Below are 19,012 nucleotides of genomic sequence, written 5' to 3'. Positions count from 1 at the left end.
TTTCGCCTTTTGTCCAAAAGAGATCTTGATGGACTTATCTGGAGAGAGTAATTTATCTCGATAAAATGGAGTTGACATATTTAACCAAAAAGGTTTGGGAGTTTCACTCTTCCACAGCTTTACTTTGATTCTTGAAATATTTCATTCATTATAAATTCTTGTCTTCAAACATGGTCTGTACTGTTCTGGTTATGTAATATGGATAAAAATTGAAAATTTATAAGTCTCTTAATGGTGGTTGATCAGTGTAGAGTCCTTAACAATTTTTTCCCCTGTATTTCAACTTGCATTTCCATCATATTTGTTGAGTTGCATATAATTCCTGCTTTTCTTCTTTATTATGAAACAGAGGGAGCTGCTTCATAGTTAAATTTGAAACTGATTTGCCATTATCTCAATTTCCAATCCTCCAACTACCCAAGAAGAGAGAAATCTTATCAAAATTTATATACTTCAAGAAATCATGGGATAGTTTTTCCCCAAAAGAAGCTTGGTTAAATACTTGAGGTCTTGTTCTGAAAACTTACATGATCACTCTTCCAAAATTTCAAGTGTTCTGACTCATCTCCAAAATGGCTCAGGGTATGTGAGTGGAGGGCTAGTGGAGAAGATAAAATCCATAATAGAAATAAATACCTTTTGTGATGCTCTCTGTTATATGTGGGAAGGGGTTCATAGACCTCAGTAAAACAGGGTTATTAAACTGAGCCAATGGAATGTTGAGAGGGTGTGAGAAGGAAAAGAGGAAAATGTTTGGCCTGTTGAGTTTATCCAGGAATCATTATTCAAGAATGAACTAGAAAATGTAAGGACTATATACTGCTTAAGGCCACTTTGAAAGTTGACTATTTTTCTTTGTGACATATCTGTTGATGGGGGGTGCAGATAGGGAGGAGAAGATTTGGGCTAGAATAAAGACAGTCTGGGATTTCATTCACTAATCTATTGGGGTGTGCTGGAGAAATGCTCTGTCAAGGAATGTCTCTTAAAGTGCCGTCTTTTATTTTCCCTTTCTCCTGTCTGCTCTCTGTGGTTGTGCTTTTACAGATTGTTTTTTCAAGACTACGGCCTCAAGTATGGGTTGTTAGGGGAAATGTAGAGGGGGAGGAATCTGGAAGGAGGTATGATGGAGCCAGTGGAGTTGGAGGGACGTGAACAGGGGACTAGGTAGCATGAGACTCTGCTGCCTGGTGTTGGAAATCTTAATGTGTTTGAGCCGGAAGCAGACAGTGATGGGGAAAATTGAAAGGTTGAAATGGGGGAAGTGTAGAGAGGAGGAGGGAAGATGCAAGGGAAAAGATGCCTGTGGTCCAGAGGAATAGAGAAGAGACAAAAGTAGTGACTGACTTTGTGTTAAGTAGTAAATGTATCAGTTGCTTACAGTCATCATCCAATTAACAATAGTTGTAAATAGACTGGTAGCAAAATGAAACTGGAAGGAAACCCTCCTACAAGGGGATTTTTCCCTGAAAAGCCTCCCTCACCAGGAAGTGAGATTCTGTCCTGCTAGTGCAGAGATATAAAGTCAGGATTTAAAGAAGTTCAAAACAATCTTATTTAAATCAGTTTTTAACTCAATTTTTATTACATGTTGCTTGTTCTCTACTTCCTTCCCATTTTATAGTCTTCAATTGTAAAATGGGTGTTCTGTACTTGTTTCTTTAGTTTACTAATTGATAATAGACATTCAGATTTTATATAGAGATTTTTTTTTTCTTAGACGTTTCACATTTAAAATGCATGTTTTTAATGCTCTTGCATCCAGCACTCTGGGCACATGTACACTTAAGAATAACAAATCTTAAATTAATAAATTATAACCCCTCCTTACTGAAATAGCCTATAATAAATCTCTCTCCTGATTCCACTCTAATTCACCTACTTCTTGAAGGCCTGGTAAAACAATATCTGTTATGTACAACATATCCAAGATGAATAGCACGGTCTCAACTTTTCCTGAAGTAAATAGCAATGAAAAATTTAATTGTTAGGCTATTGTTCAAGAACCAAGAACATGTAGCACACTGGCTTATAGATGGCACACTAATGCATTTCTTACCTATTTATAGGTTTACTGGTTGTAAATTGTGGTTTAGTTGATGTTGGGAAAACTAGTATGGTTTCATCACAGGCTCTTGTGGATGTTGGCTACAACACAAAATAATGCTAACCTTGCTGCCTTTTTGGAAGAACGCTAAATGGAATAAAAGGGGTAATGGAAGTTGAGACTAAAGTGATTGGCACAATGAATAGGGATTCTTGAGTGAATCATAGAATCATAGAACTGGAAGGGACCTCGAGAGGTCATCTAGTCCAGTTCCCTGCACTCATGGCAGGACTAAGTACTATCTAGACCATCCCTGACAGGTGTTTGTCCAACCTGCTCTTAAAAATCCCCAATGATGGAGATTCCACCACCTCTCTAGGCAATTTATTTCAGTGCTTAACCACTATGACAGTTAGGAAGTTTTTCCTAATGTCCAACCTAAACCGCTCTTGCTGCAATTTTAAGACCATTGCTTCTTGTCCTATCCTCGGAGGTTAAGAAGAACAATTTTTCTCCCTCCTCCTTGTAACAACCTTTTATGTACTTGAAAACTGTTACCATGTCCCCTCTGTCTTCTCTTCTCCAGTTTAAACAAACCCATTTTTTTAAATCTTTCCTCATAGGTCATGTTTTCTAGACCTTTAATAATTTTTGTTGCTCTTCTCTGGACTTTCTCCAATTTGTCTACATCTTTCTGAAATGTGGCGCCCAGAATGACACAATACTCCAGTTGAGGCCGAATAAGCGCAGAGTAGAGCGGAAGAATTACTTCTCGTGTCTTGCTTACAATACCCCTGCTAATACATCGCAGAATGATGTTTGCTTTTTTTGCAACTGTTACACTGTTGACTCATATTTAGCTTGTGATCCACTATGACCCCAGATCCCTTTCCACAGTACTCCTTCCTAGGCAGTCATTTCCCATTTTGTACGTGTGCAACGGATTGTTCCTTCCTAAGTGGAGTACTTTGCATTTGTTCTCTTTGAATTTCATTCTGTTTACTTCAGACCATTTCTCCAGTTTGTCCAGATCATTTTCCAATTTTAATCCTATTCTCCAAAGCACTTGCAACCCCTCCCAGCTTGGTATCAACCACAGACTTCATAACTGTACTCTTTATGCCAGTGCTTCTCAAAGCCAGTCCACCACCTGTGCAGGGAAAGCCCCTGGCGGTTCGGTCTGGTTTGTTTACCTGCCACGTCCGCAGGTTCGGCCGATCGCAGCTCCCACTGGCCACGGTTCGCCGCTCCAGGCCAATGGGGGTTGCGGGAAGTGGCGCGGGCCGAGGGATGTGCTGGCCGCCACTTCCCGCAGCGCCCATTGGCCTGGAGCGGCAAACCACGCCAGTGGGAGCCGCGATCGGCCGAACCTGCGGACGCGACAGATAAACAAACCAGACTGGACCGCCAGGGGCTTTCCCTGCACAGGTGGTGGACTGGCTTTGAGAAGCACTGCTCTATGCCATTATCTAAATCATTGATTAAGACATTGAACAGAACCGGACCCAGAACTGATCCCTGCAGGACCCCACTCGTTATGCCCTTCCAGCATGACTGTGAACCACTGATAACTACTCTCTGGGAACGATTTTCCAACCAGTTATGCACTCACCTTATCGTAGCTCCATCTAGGTTGTATTTCCGTAGTTTGTTTATGAGAAGGTCATGCGAGACCGTATCAAAAGCCTTACTAAAGTCAAGATATACCACATCTACTGCTTCCCCTTTATCCATAAGGCTTGTTACCCTGTCAAAGAAAGCGATCAGGTTGGTTTGACACTACTTGTTCTTGATAAATCCATGCTGTCTGGTGTTGTCTGTATTACATATGCATATGAAATACAATTTCATTTCCAGAAGCTAGAACTGGAAGGGAGAAGGGACATTTTAGGTGAAGTCTAATGTTTAGCCTAGGTAATTACTTATATAATTGTTACCTAATGTCTTTAAAAAGTTTTCCTTGATGTTTCAGTGGCTGCTCTCAGCAGTGGTTCCAGTGTCAAGCTGATATTGTGAGGAATTTTTTTTTTCCTCCTGTCTAAACCTGCTCTCATGTAAGTTACAGCCTCACTGTAAAATTTTTTGTCAATGTGTTTGAGCCATGACGTTACTTGGATGTCCAGCTTGTATAAACTGCCTAAGTACTTAAGTGTTTTTGAAGTGTTCCATCCAGGAAAACTTAACAAATACTATACTGGAACAGACAGTTTGCTCACACAGGGTTCTTTAGCAGTGGTCTCTACCTGATATTTCAGAGGGGATCTTATGAAGTGCCTATCTTCTTGTGCCTAGCCTCCATATAAAAGGGGGGTGTTTCTTCCTGGTCCTTGCAGCTGATCATGTTATGTTCCTAATCAGGTTTGAATACCCTTATATTATTTTGGTTTGCATGGCTGCAAATGTTGACTATTCATTCCTCTTTAAAATCTAACCACTTTGTGTGATCTTTTGTTATAGTCCTTTCCACTGGGGATACTTTTGTGGTTAAGGCATCAGACTAGGAAGCAATTCCATTCTGCATACTGTTTCTGGCTCTGCCACAGACTGATTCCAGTGAAGTTATTTAATCTATGTAATAGTTCCCAATCTGTGCAAACTGGTTTTAATTTGGAAAGCAATCAAGACATCACATAAGTTGTGAACATTTCTGCTTGCCCAGTGCACGTGAGCCATCTCTGATAGCTTTCCTTATTAAAACCTGTATTTTTCTCAATTAATCTTTTTGTTGCCTGTATCTTATTTGCACAGTGGAAACTTTCAGAAAAGTGAATGGAAGTATTTTGATAATGGTTAAATACAATGGACTCTACCACAAGATCTGCTAGTGAGTCTAAAATGAAATGACCAGAGTTTAAATTCATATGAATTTTTAAGACTCCTGAGTATTTTTAATATGGCCTACTGACAATGTCTGATGGCAGTGTGTGAATCAGGGTGATAATTTGATACTCATTTGGCAATGTCCTAATAGATGTTTGATCAGTTATTCTAAGTGTTCTAAAATAGCATAGCATAAATACCAGATGAATGTAATTATATTTGCTGCATAATTTTTCTTCAGTGTATAGGGATAAGTCTTTTAAAAATGGATTGCTATTGTCTCAGGTTGTGGAAAGGCTCTTGTATCAAGATGGCATGGCAGAAGTAGCTTAATATGATCTTTGTTAGTAAAACATATTGAATTTGATGCGTGATGGTGTTCAAGTTGTGTTGCTTGTTAAAGACATCTACCTTCCCTGGAGGATATATAGAGAATGATAGGGCTACTTGAATAAGAGTACTCTGAGGAATGGAAATCCAGAATTAAGTAACTTGAATTTTAAATTTTGCAAATTTGACTTTAAAAAAAAATAGTTCTAATGTTCTTCCTCATGTTACTTTAGTTTTAGGAATGTGGGAAGCCATGATCCTTTTTTTAGCTCTGGAAAACAAATAAGACATAGCAGTCTTTTGGCAATCTCCTATAGATTATGCAAATTTAGTTTTGTATTGGAGAATTTGTAGGCTATGTGGACTGGATATTGGGGCTTTGCTTAAGTAACTTTTGTCAACTCTATGCCAAAAGTAGCATAAATCAGCTTTGTCTCCCTGAGATCTTTCTTGCTATTCTCCACTAATGACTCTTTTTGTAGATTCCTAGAATAGATGGAATAAATTCTTATTCCAAAATGAGTACACAAAATGCACTGGCCAAATGACTCTGAAATATTCATTTTTATAAGTGTTGTTGGAATATGAGTAGGCCTCTGGTTTTTAATGAAGCCACAGTCTTCATTGTTCACTTAGTCAAATGGCCAAAACATTAATTTCCTTCATTAGGTGCTCTGCTCCTATTTGAATTTATGGGAACTTGGTCATGGACTTCAGTGGGACCAGAGTAAGATTTTTTTATACAGTAACACAGGTGTTGTACTAACCTCAAAGCAGGCTTGTGGAGATAGGTCATGAATATTGTAAATGTAGTAACAGGTAAAATTTAAATTCTAGTGCATTACAAAAAGACCAAAGGTGTGAACATACGTCAACCTGCACTGTGGTCAGGCTACTGATGCCTAACCTATATTTGAAATCGGTGCTGCTCTTAGTGAATAAACTGGCTTTCCACTAGATAGTAGAGTGAATTCTACTACCTTTTGAAGTAGAAACATACACACTTTAGCAGTAGGGTAGTAAGAGTTTTGATTTCAGCCTATGGATTGTGTTATGTAGACTAAGTATGGTAAAGATTCAGTTTCCCTGTAATTATTAAGTTTATAAGTACAACTAAGCTGTTTGGATGCTTTAACGGTGTTTCCATATTGCCAAACCTTTGAGGGGTTTTTTAAACTTACCAGCAGAATTCCTGGTTTACTAATGCTTGTTTTGATAAGAATTTTCACCCTCAAATTACTGTTATGCTCCATCTTAATTCTGGTTTAATGAAGCTTTCTTAGAACATCAACATGTGTGATTTGGTGCTATTTTCCCATTTGTACAGTACACAATTAAGGCTTATAAGTAAGTCTTGCTATGACTTTTTGACAATGTCTTGCTGCATTCTTGATTTCCTTAGTAGCTATTCTTGTGTCCGTCCCAAAAATAAATTGACTAGAAGCAGCATTGTGGAAGTTAGTGGTTGAGTGAAAAGTGGGAAGAGACTATATTTTTGTAAATATCTGTTAGTGGTAAAGATTGAAAGTCCTCCCCTCTGATTTATACGATAAGTCTAAGAATAAACCTGTTAAATGAATACCCTCTGTTTAACAAATGGGAAAATATGGCCAACTTGTTAAGTGCAGCCATAAGCGGTTCTCTGGATTTTATGTAAAGAATAATACACAATCCAGAAATGTTAATGGAAAAAACTTTCATGTAATCATATGTAATCTGAGGTGTTGGTCTCCCTTTAGTATTCACTCACTCACTCACTCATGCCCGTCACCCCAATCGGGATATGGGCCGCCAACCACAGATCTCCAGAGTCCTCTATCCTGGGCCATTTGCTCTAACTGGTTCCAGGTATAGCCCATTTTTATGCTATCAGCCTGAAGGTCGTGCTTTACTTAAACCTTCACTATGCTGTTACCTCTCTAGATTCCTTTATTAGAAACTAAAAGAACCTCAACTCAATACCCCATATTATATGTGTAATAAAACAATTGCAATTAACCGATGGTATTATATAACTTGAGCTGATCTAAATTAAAATACACATTACCCAGTATAACTTATCCGCAGATACACATGATGCATAGTGGTGGTTATAATATATCTTTTACGTCCTGGTTAAATATATACAGAATTTTGTAGTAGTTGATGAGAACACTCAGAATTGGAATTGTTTTATGAACTAAAAAAGCATGCAGATATGTCACACCAATAGCTGATATACTATGCTAGTAATTCCCCAGTTTCTTTTGTAACAGTGGCTGATGATTATATGGAATTGTAATATAGAGACAATCGCATTAAATGATTACTATGAAAACCTTGTTACTGCATCTCATTAGTGAAAAGCAAATTGTATTCTGCAGACATTGTAATATCACATCCATCACTCTGATATCAGACTTCCAAAAACCTCAAACTTAGTAACATGACCTACTAACATCAGGACTTTTAAAGCCATCTTTAAACTGACTGAAAGGATTTCATACTGAGGAAGACAGCAGTTTTCAGATACTTAAAGGAAATGTATATTTCCCCAAAGAAAGTTCATTAAAACTAGTTATGGTTGTTTGGGTGGGTGTCCATCCATACAAATCCTTCCCTTAACTGGACATTTCCTCTATTTTATCATCCTTTAACATACCTTAATTCCCATACATCACATTCATCACTTTCACTGGCAGATTCTGCCCTTCTATAAAGTCCCATTCACCTTTGTTACAAACAGTAACAATACGATACACCTCTACCCAGACATAACGCGACCCGATATAACACAAATTCGGATATAACACGGTAAAGCAGCACTCTGGGGGGGGTGGGGCTGCGCACTGCGGTGGATCAAAGCAAGTTCAATATAACACGGTTTCACCTATAACGCGGTAAGATTTTTTTTGTGTGTGTGTGTGTGTGTGTGTGCTCCCGAGGACAGTGTTATATCCAGGTAGAGATGTACATATGGCACTTTCCTCATGCTTATACTAGATTGCAAAACCTTAACTCTGACTTCAGCAGCATTAACATACATGTCTGTTAGACATGTGTATGGTGTGTTTTCCCATAGGTAAGTATGAGGTCTGAGTCTTGCAATGAAAGTGGTGGATCTGGTGTGTGGGAATTAGGATCTGTTAAAGGACACCTAAAATGGGTGTTTCCTTTTATTTTAAGGGGGACTATATGCTGTTTTTCTGTTTGGACACTACCTACACAAAGAGATCCTGGTCCATGACTAGGGATCTTCGATGCTATGGGAATATGTTCTTAATATATTTAATACAAGACTGCCATTAATCTGTGTCTCAGTTCTTTATAGTGGAGGCTACGCAGAAGTATCTCCCTTTTTTTTTTTTTTTTTTAAAAAGGATAGCAAAACCTAATCTTTCTGGGAACAGTATGGCTAAGTGGATGAGACTTGATTCTGTCAAGGTAGAGACCTGGGTTTTACTCCCAGCTCTGCCAGAAAAGTGATTGTTGTGTGCCTTCTCTGAGCCTAGTTACCATATCTGTTAAGGTGGGGTGAGAAGGGGATGAAACTGGAAGTCTTGCTCAGTCATAAAAACTGAAGTATACTTAACACCACTCCAACCTCACTCTCTAATCTAGTTTAAAAATAATTGGATTCTGTTCTTATTTTTTGCCAAAGTTCTATAATTCAGCAAATTTATAAAACATTTATAGTACAAGTGTGCAAAGACCATAATTAGGATAAACACAAATACAAGGGGAGGGGCATACAATCTAAGACAGAAATAGTGGAAGGGATGATCTCTCCCTTTTGGCAGACAAATAAAGTGACAAACTGACAATTTTATTGCATGCTTTGGGATTTTGTTTAATTTTTAATTGAAGGTAGGGCGATAGGAAATGGCAGGAACAGGGTTATCAAGGGCTAAACTTTCCTTTAAATGCTATTTATGAATGGTTGTAGAAGTGGAGAATTCCATAACTATTGGAGTAAAATTAGGATTCTTCTTGCCCCCAGTTTGGATCTTTGGACTGTATTGATGTAATTTTGGCTTTATTTTCTTTTGACTTTAAGTGGATGAGACTGATCTCCTCCCAACTACTTAACTTTGTCTTCCCCCAAAAAGCTGATTACATCTTTCCTCTTGTTCTTCATTCAGGCACTTGCAGTACATCATTCCAAGCCAAGATGTTTTTAATGTTTGTTTGCATGGGAAATATTACTCAGTGGCATTGCAAGACTGTCTCTCTATAGTGATCATATTAGCTGTACTTTTCCTTAAGATCAACCTGGTTCTGTCTACATTTCTATTTGGAGGAATTGCAATATTTAGCATTTTTAAAGCCGTTCAAAGCCTTTGACAAACTAATCAGTTCCTACAACAACCCGTGAGGTACATTTATTCATCTTTATAATAATGCTGTGTATATAAACTGAAGCAGCAATAATTTATGCCTTCACTGCAAGAGAGCATCCTCTATGCTCTCTTGCAATCTGTATGATACATGCATATATGTTTAAAAGCCTTCAAAACTCCATTTAGCATATCTGTTTGTATGAAAGGTGCTACCCAAACACTGATATTGAAGCAGATTTGGTTTCTTAAAGCTGATCTTTAAATAAAGGAACATAGGTTTTTGATTTTTCCCCAAGTCCTCTGAATTGGAGGTGGACAGACCAGTTAAAGTAAACCAGTTTGAACCTATTCTCAAGCTTAAATTAGGACCTCACTGTTCCCATATGTGCCCTACTACCCCCATCTTGATACTTCTGCCTTTGGAGACCTTGTGGGGCTTGGCAGGATCTGCTCACATTTTTTTGAACGAGTCTTGCTTATGAAAGTAGGGGGATTCATAGCACTCTGTAGGAGAGCTTCTGAACACCTTGTTAGGGTGGGTAAAAACCATATATTCCTCCAATTTGGGTAAGACCTCAAATAGCCATCTCCTGCTGCCTCATGGTATTCAGCAAATCTTCCCTCTCAATATTAGACATAAAATGAGGCTCAAATCCAGCAATAAAGTCACATAATGACAAGTTATACAAGTGAGCTTGTGTGCTTTAGCAGCTTAACCTGACAGGCACATTCCTGAGACAAGAGCGGAGAGGTAATATCTTTCATTTAGACCATCTTCTGTTGGTGAAAGATGAGCTTTTGAGCTTACACAGGGATCTTATATCCATGGATATAAACTGGCCGTCAGGAAGTTTAGACTTGTAATTAGATGAAAGTTTCTAACCATCAGAGGAGTGAAGTTCTGGAACAGCCTTCCAAGGGGAGCAGTGGGGGCAAAAGACGTATCTGGCTTCAAGACTAAGCTTGATAAGTTTATGGAAGGGATGGTATGATGGGATAGCCTAATTTTGTCAATTAATTGATCTTTGACTATTAGCAGTAAATATGCCCAATGGCCTGTGATGGGATGTTAGATGGGGTGGGATCTGAGTTACTAAAGAGAATTCTTTCCTGGGTGTCTGGCTGGTGAGCCCACATGCTCAGGGTTTAGCCATATTTGGGCTCTGGAAGGAATTTTCCTCCAGAGCAGATTGGCAGAGGCCCTGGGGGGTTTTCGCCTTCCTCTGCAGTGTGGGGCAAGGGTCACCTGCAGGAGGATTCTCTGCCCCTTGAAGTCTTTAAACCACGATTTTAGGACTTCAGTAGCTCAGACATAGGTTAGGGGTTTGATACAGGAATGGGTGGGTGAGATTCTGTGGCCTGCGTTGTGCAGGAGGTCAGACTAGACTATCATAATGGTCTCTTCTGACCTTAAAGTCTGATTCTATGATCTTCTTCAGGTCACAGATTCCCAGCATTTGACTCAAGTTAGGGTATGTCTACACTATGAAATTAGTTCGAATTTATAGAAGCCGGTTTTATAGAAATTGGTTGTATACAGCCAATTGTGTGTGTCCCCACATAAAATGCTCTAAGTGCTCTAGTCGGCGGACCGCGTCCACAGTACCGAGGCTAGCGTCGACTTCCAGAGCATTGCACTATGGGTAGCTATCCCACAGTTCCCGCAGTCTCCGACGCCCATTGGAATTCTGGGTTGAGATCCCAATGCCCGGATGATGCAAAACAGTGTCGCGGGAGGTTCTGGGTACATGTCGTCAGGCCCCTCCCCCTCCGTCACAGCAACGGTAGACAATAGATTCGCGCCTTTTTACCTGGGTTACCTGTGCAGACAACATACCACGGCAAGCATGGAGCCCGCTCAGCTCACCATCACCATATGTCATCTGGGTGCCGGCAGACGTGGGACTGCATTGCTACACATCAGCAGCAGCTAACTGCCTTTTGGCGGTAGACGGTGCAGTAGACTGGTAGCCTTCATCGGCGATCTGGGTGCTGGCAGCTGTGGGGCTGGCAGCCATAGGGCTGCATTGCACCAGCCCCTTGCCTTTTGGCAGTAGATGGTGTATTACGACTGGTAACCGTCCTATTACAAGTTGGATCATCGCACATTAGCAGAATCTTCCCTGAGCAGCAGATCGTGCAATAGGCCTGAAGGCCATCGTAGTACACTAACTGCCAAGCGCCCAGTATTTGCTGCCAAGCACCCAGAAGATGCCGAGGGCTATCAGTCACGCTGCACCGTCGTCTTAAGATGTAAAAAATAGATTTGTTCTGTATTCATTTGCTCCCCCCCCCTCCATCAAATCAACGGCCTGCTAAACCCAGGGTTGTCAGTTTAATCTTTGGGGGGACCATTCTGTGTGACAGTTGTTTGTGTTTCTCCCTGATGCACAGCCACCTTTCTTGATTTTAATTCCCTGTACCTGTACGCCATGTCGTCACTCGGCCCACCCTCCCTCCCGCCCTCCTTCCTTCCCCTGGTCCGTCAGATACTAGTTTCGCACCTTTTTTCAGACCAGGCGCCATAGCTAGCACTGGGATCATGGAGCCCGCTCAGATCACTGCGGCAATTATGAGCACTATGAACACCACGCGCATTGTCCTGGAGTATATGCAGAGCCAGGACATGCCAAGGCGAAACCCAGACCAGCCGAGGAGGCGATTGCAGCGCGGCGAAGAGAGTGATGAGGAAATTGACATGGACATAGACCTCTCACAAGGCACAGGCCCCAGCAATGTGGAAATCATGGTGTCACTGGGGCAGGTTCATGGCGTGGAACGCCGATTCTGGGCCCGGGAAACAAGCACAGACTGGTGGGACCGCATCGTGCTGCAGGTATGGGACGATTCCCAGTGCCTGCGAAACTTTCGCATGCGTAAGGGCACTTTCATGGAACTTTGTGACTTGCTTTCCCCTGCCCTGAAACGCCAGAATACCGGGATGAGAGCAGCCCTCACAGTTGAGAAGCGAGTGGCGATAGCCCTGTGGAAGCTTGCAATGCGAGACAGCTACCGGTCAGTCGGGAATCAATTTGGAGTGGGCAAATCTACGGTGGGGGCTGCTGTGATCCAAGTTGCCAGGGCAATGAAAGACCTGGTGATATCAAGGGTAGTGACTCTGGGCAACGTGCAGGCAATAGTGGATGGTTTTGCTGAAATGGGATTCCCAAACTGTGGTGGGGCCATAGACGGAACCCATATCCCTATCTTGGCACCGGAGCACCAAGCCACCGAGTACATAAACCGCAAGGGGTACTTTTCAATGCTGCTGCAAGCCCTGGTGGATCACAAGGGACGTTTCACCAACATCAACGTGGGATGGCCGGGAAAGGTACATGATGCTCGCGTCTTCAGGCACTCTGGTCTGTTTCGAAAGCTGGAGGAAGGGACTTTCTTCCCGGACCAGAAAGTAACCGTTGGGGATGTTGAAATGCCTATCGTGATCCTTGGGGACCCAGCCTACCTCTTAATGCCATGGCTCATGAAGCCGTACACAGGCAGCCTGGACAGGAGTCAGGACCTGTTCAACTATATAGGCTGAGCAAGTGCCGAATGGTGGTGGAATGTGCATTTGGACGTTTAAAAGCGCGCTGGCGCAGCTTACTGACTCGCTCAGACCTCAGCGAAAAGAATATCCCCATTGTTATTGCTGCTTGCTGTGCGCTCCACAATATCTGTGAGAGTAAGGGGGAGACATTTATGGCGGGGTGGGAGGTTGAGGCAACTCGCCTGGCCGCTGATTACGCGCAGCCAGACACCAGGGCGGTTAGAGGAGCACAGCAGGGCGCGGTGCGCATCAGAGAAGCTTGGAAAACGAGTTTTGTGACTGGCCAGGCTACTGTGTGAAACTTCTGTTTGTTTCTCCTTGATGAACCCTCCACCCCCCCCCCCGCCGACCCGGTTCACTCTACTTCCCTGTAAACCAACCACCCCACCCTGCCCTCCCCACTTCAAGCACCACTTGCAGAGGCAATAAAGTCATTGTTATTTCACATTCATGCATTCTTTATTAATTCCTCACACAAGTAGGGGGATAATTGCCAAGGTAGCCTGGGATGGGTGGGGGAGGAGGGATGGAAAAGGACACACTGCATTTTAAAACTTTAACTCTTATTGAAGGCCAGCCTTCTGATGCTTAGGCAATCGTCTGGGGTGGAGTGACTGGGTGGCCGGAGGCCACCCCACCGTGTTCTTGGGCGTCTGGGTGAGGAGGCTATGGAACTTGGGGAGGAGGGCTGTTGGTTACACAGGGGCTGTAGCGGCGGTCTCTGCTCCTGCTGCCTTTCCTGCAGCTCAACCATACGCTGGAGCATATCAGTTTGATGCTCCAGCAGACGGAGCATTGACTCTTGCCTTCTGTCTGCAAGCTGACGCCACCTATCATCTTCAGCCCGCCACTTGCTCTTTTCATCCCGCCATTCAGCCCGCCACCTCTCCTCTCGTTCATATTGTGCTTTTCTCATGTCTGACATTGACTGCCTCCACGCATTCTGCTGTGCTCTATCAGCGTGGGAGGACATCTGGAGCTCCGTGAACATATCGTCCCGCGTCCTCCTTTTTCTCTTTCTAATGTTCACTAGCCTCTGCGAAGGAGAAACATTTGCAGCTGGTGGAGGAGAAGGGAGAGGTGGTTCAAAAAAGCCACATTTTAGAGAACAATGGGTACACTCTTTCGTTACAAGGTCGCATTTTTCCTCTGCCTGCTGGTTTGGTATGAGAGATCACTCACGCAGTGCCAGGCAACAGATTTCGGCTTGCAGGCAGCCATGGTAAGCTACAGTGTTTTGGCTTTTTTAACCTTCTTAATATGTGGGAATGGTTTCAAACAGCAGCGCCCTCATTTCCCATATCAAGGATGAATTGGGTTGGCCATTTAAAATGGGTTTTCAATGTAAAAGGAGGGGCTGCGGTTTCTGGGTTAACATGCAGCACAAACCCAAGTAAACCACACCCCCCATACACACCCGATTCTCTGGGATGATCACTTCACCCCTCCCCCCACCGCGTGGTTAACAGCGGGGAACATTTCTGTTCAGAAGAGCAGGAACGGGCACCTCTGAATGTCCCCTTAATAAAATCACCCCATTTCAACCAGGTGAATGATATCACCCCATTTCAACCAGGTGAATGATATCACTCTCCTGAGGATAACAAAGAGGATAACAAACATATAAGGAATGGATGTTGTCTGCATGCCAGCAAACACCAGGCTTAATTCGATTTAACGCTGCTAAAGTCGACCTAAACCCGTAGTGTAGACCAGAGCTCAGTATACAGGCTTTGACTTTTTTTTTTTTTTTTTTTTTTTTTTAAGAGAATCTTTCCCTTGGAGGTCTTGATAACAAGTTTCTCCAGAACAAGCTGCAGGAATTTCAGAACTAAGGAGCCTATCTCCTACTGAGTGATACAGTTAGCAAAGCTCAGACTTATTTCCTGTTGATAGGTAGCCTAGCCAATATTTCCCTTCCAGTGTTGAACCTTTAGTTCTGATCTTTTACTTCAAGAACACCCACATTTCCTCTAAACCACACTTCAGTTCCCTAGGAGTTGGTTGATCTCTAAGATAGATACTTCTGAGGACATTCTGCTCCAAAAAAATTAAAAATTGTGCCAAAAAAATTATAAATTCTACAAGTTTTATTGGTCAATAAATAAATGCAGAGGCTCCAGCATGGCAGTGGGGAGCACAGGCCACTAGCTCCACAAAATCACCCTGCAGCCTCCCTAACCCCCCCCCACCCTTGGGACACTGACTCTAGTGGTGAGGCTGCACCTGACCCTGACACAGCACAAGGCCTGGGCCTGCCCCCGAAAAACCCTGGAGCTTTGCCCATCTGTACCAGGTGTAGGGTAGGCAGGATCCAAGTGTGGAGGGGCTCAGTATGGGGGGATCCAGGTGTGGGGTGAGAGGATTCTGTGTGGGACAATCTGGGTGCAGGCAGCTCAGTGGGGGGGGGGGTATAGGTGTGTGGGGATCTGGATGCACAGAGGCTTGTTGGGGGTGGGTTCCAGTTGCAGAGGCAATGGGACTCTGCAGGGGTTTTCAGGTGAAGGTGGTTGGGGCTCAGCGGAGGGGTCTGTGTGTGGAGGGAGTCTCGGGGGGGGGTCTGGGTGCTGGGGGAGTGGGGCTTGGTGGGGTGGAGGTCTGGGTGCAGCTAGTTGGGGGTCAGTGGTGTGGAGGTCTGGATGTTGGAGCTCAGAGTGGTGCAGTGGGGTGGGGCTTGGCAGGGTGGGGGTTTGAGTGCAGGGAGCTCAGTGGGGGTGGTCTGGGTGCAGGAGTGGGCATCCAGAGGCAGGGGGTCTGGGTGCAGGGAGGCTTCAGATGTAGGGTTTGAGGTTCTGTGGGGTGGGGTTCAGATATGGAGGTTCTTGGGGGGGGGGTTCTGAGTGTATGGGGTGAGGCTTGGTGGGGGGCATCTGGCTATGGGAGATCCAGATGCATGGGAGTTGGGTGGATGAGGGAGCAACTCCCTATACAGTGACCTCTTCCCCTGCAGTTGAGGAGTGATGGGTTCAGGAAGCAGGGGAGGATGCTGAGCTTCCTGCAGCTGTGGGAGGTTTCTGGGGGTGGTTCTGACACAGCCCCAGCCACTCGTTGCAGGGGAGGAAGTCCCATCCTCTCCCTTCAGCCCAGCCAGAATTAGCAGCTGATCCCGGCTCAGGGTAGGAGCCACTGGCTGTGGTGATTTACCTTTCCACTGGCTGCTCCGGGTGCCTGAAACAATGTACCTGTGCAGCTAGGAAATGGTGCGTGACTGCTCTTGCAGCTTCCCTTTGTTTCCCTGTCAGAGAGTCACTTTTCTGCAGGGAAGCAAAGAAATCTGTGGGAGTCATGAATTCTGCACCTGCACAGTGGCACAGAATTCCCCCAGGAGTAGATGGAGGGTAAGCTCAAACCTTAGATGCTCAGATACATAGCAAAAGGTCCAACATAAGAACCTACCTAGATGGATTACTTGAAGAGTGTGCAATTCTTGTTTCCTGCATCCACTCTACATTGGACTCCCATTTTGGCTCCTTTGCCATCCAGAGATATAACCTCAGACTGGCAGGTCCAAAGAAGGGCAAGCAAGAAGGAAGAGAAAAGATGAGAATAATATATTGGCTATAGCCTTTGAAATATGACTGAAGGAAAATATAAAATTAAACTGCAGGATACACTCATACCATACATGGGCCACAGACCTATTAATGAGTTTTCCTGGAGGGGCAACAGTAGGGTATATATGAAGGAACCACTTTTCTCCTCCGGACCATTTTTCCTTTAAAAAAAGACTAGGGAGGCAGTTCCATTCACCCTCTCTAGGACTTAAAAAAAAATGCCAGGCATATGCCTTTTCTTGGCGTCCTACTGCCACAAAAGAATATTTGTTGATTTTTCTCTTTTTTAATCTCATTTCTTGTTGATGATCATGTTACACTTACTGAATGAAAAGTCACCTCACTATGTGAGCTAGCCATTATCTGGCAGGCACTTAGCATGCTCTTTTACATGCTGCCTGTTCCTTCTGCGTGATTTCTAAGCCTTGAGTAGTAAGCACAGCTTCGGCAGTGTGATATGGGTTGTGACAGATACCCATTTCCATACTGGGCTAAGATCTCCAAAATATCACTTGAAACCATTTTTCCATGACTCCAGGGCTGACTAGTTTGTTTCTTCCATAGGGGAAAGCAATATTTTAAGTTCACATCCATGCTATCGTTCTTGTTCTCATGTTTTGCTACAGATATTAAAAGCTATATATAAGGCCTTGGTTTTGTTATTAAATGCTTTTCTTACATATGATCTTTAATGAGTTTTCAGTGAGGTGAAATGGCAAAACAGTAAGCAATAAAAACCTTCCTTGAATATGTTTCCATTTATAGGCTATTACATGAGATAAATACATAAAAGCACAGAAGAAAAGGGAAAATGGAAACCTGATAATAGTGCAGAAGATTCTTACAATTCCATTAGCTATTTTGATTTTGTAAGCCTAAATATGGACCTAAAATTAGTGCTGACAAAGCCCTACAAGAGGGTCCAGTTTTAAAGTTCAGAGAATGAATTCAACTACTATTTGTGTCTGGTGTTGATTCAAGTAATAAAGCATTAACAGAATGCAGTTTAACTCTGCTTCACTAGGTGGAGCCTCTAGGGTCCAAATAGATAAAGCTATTTTTGATTTAATTGATGTAGATAAGTACAATAATATCCTTGTGAAAATGAATCTGGAATTAAAATAAAATTTTAATTCTATGCTGCCAATTCTAAACTACTTTGAGCATCAATGTTTTCTAATTTGTATATTTTGCTAGTAATGTTCTTTGCAAGTCCTGTTAGTAGACACTGTAAATTAATAAAAATCAATTGCTGGAATGATACCATTTATTTATACTTGTGAGCCTTAAGATACTAAGTGTTTAATTGCTGCAGAATGCATGGGAAGATGGTAAAAAGGGTAATCTGGAGAAATCATGGGCTGCATTATGCTGTTTTCATAAACTCGTTTGCCTAGTTTTGTGTGTTCTGTAAGAGTTTTGTTGCTCTTCACCTTTCATATCAGGATCTCTGTCTTACAAAAGCTGGGTAAACATTAGCCATCTGTAAAACGAGGATAAACTGAGGTACAGCAAAGTTAAGCGACTTGTCCAAAGCTGCAGTCAAAAGTTGAGCATTGAACGCAGGTCTTTAGTTTTCCTGTTCAGTTCTCTAACCACTAGACTGTACTCTTGAGTTCAGCAATTTCTGCAACTAGTGAACTTTTGCAATGAAATATGCTCATTTAGTAGACCACTGTTTACATGCAAGATTCCTTTTAATGCTAGCCCAACTGACAACAAAATGAAGTTCATAAGTTCTAGCATATTGACTTGATTTTGTGTTTTTGGGCTAGACAGGATTCCTGTGGCTGAAATCTCAAAGCTTTTAATGTAATGTTTGACTTGCAAAGCAAGTAAAAGGTTTGAGGCTGACACGAAATAACTTTGGAATTTTTAGACATGCACTTTAACTTGCTGTGAAAGCACTGAATTTACTTGATCACTGAATAGTAACGTTGTAGTTCAGAAGAAATTGTAATTTGCTTTTCTTGCAGTTTGAAGTCTAATTGAAAGAGGAAGATGGCAAGGCAGCTTTGCATTTTACTTTAGCAACTTTTCCCCCCTCAGTTTAACTGTAAGTAACTTGTATATCTTTACATTTTGGTAGAATTAAAGGCAGTGAATGAACATTGAATTTTATGTTTGTGTGCAAAAGCAATTCAGAATTAGTGACTAGTACTATCAAGCCTTTGTTTAAACAATTACTACTTACACTTTTAAAATAGAATTTAGCCCTTATTATAGATGTGGGGCTGACATCTTTGGAGAATGAAGTCACATCCACAGAAGAGATACAATACAGACATTGTCAGAATAGGCTTCTCCATAGTGTCCTGTCAGCGTGCTGTACTGTTTGCTTGGATGATGCACCTTTGGGGTGGGAAGTAGGTTGACTCAGACACTCTACCTTGCA

The 19,012-nt window shown here is 42.5% G+C and overlaps 1 protein-coding gene across 15 annotated transcripts in view; it reads left to right on the top strand.

Annotated features, from left to right (window-relative positions):
- The window catches only part of EVI5 (ecotropic viral integration site 5), a 128,689-nt gene that overhangs the window by 3,589 nt on the left and 106,088 nt on the right, over positions 1 to 19,012 (top strand). For 3 of the 15 annotated variants that reach the window (XM_065555552.1, XM_005298136.4, XM_024105894.3), the window contains exon 2: positions 18,594 to 18,673. The exons of 11 other annotated variants lie outside the window; for them this stretch is intronic. The gene's annotated coding sequence lies outside the window, so the exon portion shown is untranslated. Of the gene's footprint in view, positions 1 to 4,019; positions 4,102 to 18,593; positions 18,674 to 19,012 lie in introns of all 15 variants that reach the window. One more of the 15 variants, XM_065555555.1, reaches the window with a different exon arrangement.

The sequence above is a fragment of the Chrysemys picta genome, chromosome 8 (genome assembly GCF_011386835.1).
Source record: "Chrysemys picta bellii isolate R12L10 chromosome 8, ASM1138683v2, whole genome shotgun sequence".
NCBI classification, from domain to species: Eukaryota; Metazoa; Chordata; order Testudines; family Emydidae; genus Chrysemys; species Chrysemys picta.
Note: the sequence above shows the minus strand (reverse complement) of the source record. Positions and strands in the feature narration are given on the sequence as shown.